Here is a 4,077-nt window from a genome sequence, read left to right on the forward strand (position 1 = left end):
TAAATAAATTTATTATGCTTAATCATCAAACAATCAACCCAATTACCCAATCCTCATTATCTTATTCATTTCTTAAGGATTTACCCTAAAAATCAACTATCACTCATTACTAAGGATTCATCCTAAGGAATAGGCACCAAGTCCATCGCTGCTCAAGGTTTATATTACAAGCACTAACAACGTCGATCCCCACATACTGATCCTATACAGTGATGTTACTAGATCTAGCCTAAAGGATCGATATGAACAACCAACTAACAAAACCGCTTCGGAAATTCCCTAGCAGCAAACGAGGATCAAAGAAGACATCAAATGAATGGAATAAGTTTAACCACGAACCTTTGTTCGTAAAAGAAAGAACCACCCTATCCAGCATCGAGAATGGAAACACTGACTAATGCCTAGGCTGTGGTCTGAATATCATGAGGTGTATAACCCAAAGACTCACTCCTATCCGACATCGAGAATGGAAACACTGACTCATGAATCTCGTCCGATCACTTCATAAAAGAAACAAAGACTCCAAATCTCTTCAAAATAAAGGTAGAGGGAAAATACTAATAAAGTACTCCCGTACGCTCCCGTACCTCGACACGTAATAGTGTCAAAAAGAAGAACTAACAGATGAACACATAGTTCAAAAACACCTAATGAACATATAGTTCAAGAACACCTTATGAACATATAGTTCAAACATACCTACCGATTACAAGTCTGCTAACGTTCCACTGGACTATCTAAAATAGTCTGTGGCCATTGTCTATACTCTGCTAGATGACTAGATCATCTTAAACATCGATACCTCTCATCACCTTTTATTTCATCACACATCATCTAATTCATCTACCCATGTTTTACCCAACATATTTGTAGATAAAAATACATATACAGTTTAAAACTTGTATAAAACATCTATTCAACAGTCACCTTAATTAAACAATTAATATAATTACACATAGTACGTATTTTAAAGAAAATACTTCATATATATGTGTAAGGTGAAAGTGACTATACACTCACCTTAGTAGCGGGAGTAGATAGAATCTAAAATCGGTTAACGGCTCGTGATCATCGGGCTCAGGAAGGGAAAATGGCCTTCGGAAACGAGAGAGAATGAAAGAAATGGTGTACTAAGCCTTGGGGTCGAAATGACTATTTATAGTAAGATTTTATGACACTCACGTCGTGAGTGTCATAAGGCTCACGTCGTGAGTCTCATAATTCACTCCGTAGACTTGCCATTTGCGTCCCTAGCTTCGGATGGTGGCCATGACACCTCACGTCGTGAGTGTCGTAAAGCTCACGTCGTGAATTGGATCTTATCCTCTCGCAGCTTCTAGACTCCGAATTATGACAGAGTGTCGTGAGCGTCATAAAACTCACGTCGTGAATTAGCTAGTTTAGGGTTTTTTTAAAAGCTAAATCTTCGGAATGCCATAACTTTTGCATACGAACTTCGTTTTTGACGTTCTTTATATCCACACATAGGTGGAGATGTATTATACAACTTTAATTTAGATCCCTAAAGCTAAAAAGTCATCTATCTTAAATTCACTATTTACGTCTCCCAGTGTCGTGCCGGTTTTGCCGAAAAACTTCGACGGGCCATAACTTCTTCGTTATAACTCGGATTTCGGCGTTATTTATATGTACGGAACCCTTGAGAAATATTCTAAAACTTGGTTAAGATTATTTATTATAAATGATCTACGAGCCTTACATTCAGTAAGCTGTCTCTGACCATCATCTGATATTGCGTTGAGCCCTAATCAAGTTAGAGAATTAAAGGTCAACACAAAGTAGTAAAATGAATCTGAAATTGATCCTAGGTTGTAAATGGTGTAACTTATGTGACCTGTTTCACAAAAATTGGAATTCTTACCTGGTTTGACTTCATTTTTATCTTAAATCCAACTCTGTTTCCTTCAATTGACTGGACCGAAGGCCAGAAACAACGTTGGATGAATATGAATGATCAAAGTGGGTAGAATAAAGAGTAATTAGGATGTTACCTTTTAGTAAAGAAAATAAAAAAAATAAAAGAGATTAGAAATTGAAGGTAACATTCAAGAGTAATTCTTCTTGTTCATTAGCTTCTTGGGCGTCTTCCCTTTGAATTAGTAGAATCCTTGCATTCGGGAACTTGCAAACTAAATTTAACAGATTGTTCCTTGAGAGGGGCAGCGAGAACCCCTGTGGGTTCGATTTAGTTCCAAATCTTGAAAAGTTGCTCATAACACCAAACCACCAAACCATTGAAAAAAGGCAACGACGGGTGGAATAAGTAGGTTTTTCGTCTCACCATCCTTATCACAATGAGGAAAACCCTAGAAATCGATTTTGAACACTCAAAATAAGCGCGAAAACCCCTACAAATCAATGAGAACTGTCATTTTCTGATGCTTATTTAAAGAAGAACTGATTAAAGGAGAACTAATAAGAACGGTATTGTAACATCCGGATTTTTACCAGGTATAATGAAAGTTTAATTATGTTATTTTGTAAGAGGGACTCGGCGAGTCGGGGCTCAGACTCGCCGAGTAGAGACGCGGGATTGAGCGAAGGTGCGCGCTTGGACTCGGCGAGTCCAAGGTATGGACTCGGCGAGTCTGCGCTGTGTAGTGAAACCCTAAATCTCCGGGTTTGTGGCCTATTTAAAGGGCCTTATGGCCGTCATTTGCGCTCATCCAACCCCCAGAGTGTGTCCCTAGAGTTCTTGAGCGTTTGGTGAAGGATTGAGAGCAAATCTTGACCTTGTGAGTGTTGTTTAGCAAGAAGAAGGAGGCTCTAGGCAAGAGGAAGCAAAGGAGGTTGATATTTCGTGGATTTGGAGCTTGGATCATCACTCTAGAGGTATTATTTTCGGACCATTTCCTGTTTGGTGAAACTTGATGCAAGTTAGGGCTTAATATGATCATTTATGGGGTGATTTGGTGCCCTTTTGTCCCCTCTTTGAGTTGAGACCATGGATCTGGATCCATAGAGGTCCAGAGGGCCTCACTCATCAAGCTTTATGGGTGAAAATGGAGTCCTTGGCCTTGTGTTGAAGTAATAGAGTCAAAATCATCATTTGTGATCATGTAGAGGTTATTTATGCATCAAGATTGTGACTTTACATGCTAAATAAGCATGGGGGGACTGGATCTATGGATTAGTGGACTGGATCTGGCCTTTAGAGCAAGATTGAGTCAGTGCATGGCACGGACTCGCCGAGTCCGAAGAACAGACTCGGCGAGTAGCATGAATGTTGCGCGACCACTCAGCGAGTGGTCTCGCCGAGTTGGGAAAGGTGAACTCAGTGGGTCAAGGGAGAGTCAGGATGGACAGGTGGACCGAGTCAAACTGGACTCGCCGAGTTGTTCTTGAGACTCGGCGAGTTGAGTCGTGGTGGCCCCACAACTCGTGCCAGGTGGAGCTTGTCGAGTTGGGGGAAATACTCGACGTGTCGAGGGAGGATTCCAGGGAAATTGGTGCATGCGCACGGACTCGCCGAGTCGCCATAGTGCACTCGTCGAGTCCGGTCAGAGTTGACCGTTGACCAGCGTTGACCAAAAGTGATTTGTTATAGTGTGATCAACCCTAGTTGGGAGAGTGTTAATTAGAGATGTATTGTGCTATAGGGGGACTACAGCTCGGCGGATCGAGTGTTTAGTGATTTCAGGGTTACGAGTTACCGAGACACACGAGGTGAGTCTCCTCACTATACTTTACCTTGAGTAGGTAACCAGAGTTATGTATTAGAGTATTTGCATGCTATGTATGTTATGTGTTGTACTGCATGACTTATATGTGATTTATGTGGTGCATGTTTATCAGAGCTAGAACCTGAGGGTTCACAGAGTTTGGGTGCACGGACCCACAGAGTTATAGCCTCGAGTGGCTAATATGTGTTTTATGTGGTATTTTGGGGAACTCACTAAGCTTTGTGCTTACAGTGTTGATGTTATTTGTTTCAGGTGTTAGTGACGACCGCGGGAAGGCGCCGGCTTGATCCGTACACACACGTTTGAAGTTTTACATGTTGATCTTGGGATTTTGTACTGTTTTATTGAACAAGTAAAATGGGTGTTTTTATGA

The sequence above is a fragment of the Lactuca saligna genome, chromosome 7 (assembly GCF_052625555.1).
Source record: "Lactuca saligna cultivar CGN05327 chromosome 7, ASM5262555v1, whole genome shotgun sequence".
Lineage (NCBI taxonomy): Eukaryota > Viridiplantae > Streptophyta > Magnoliopsida > Asterales > Asteraceae > Lactuca > Lactuca saligna.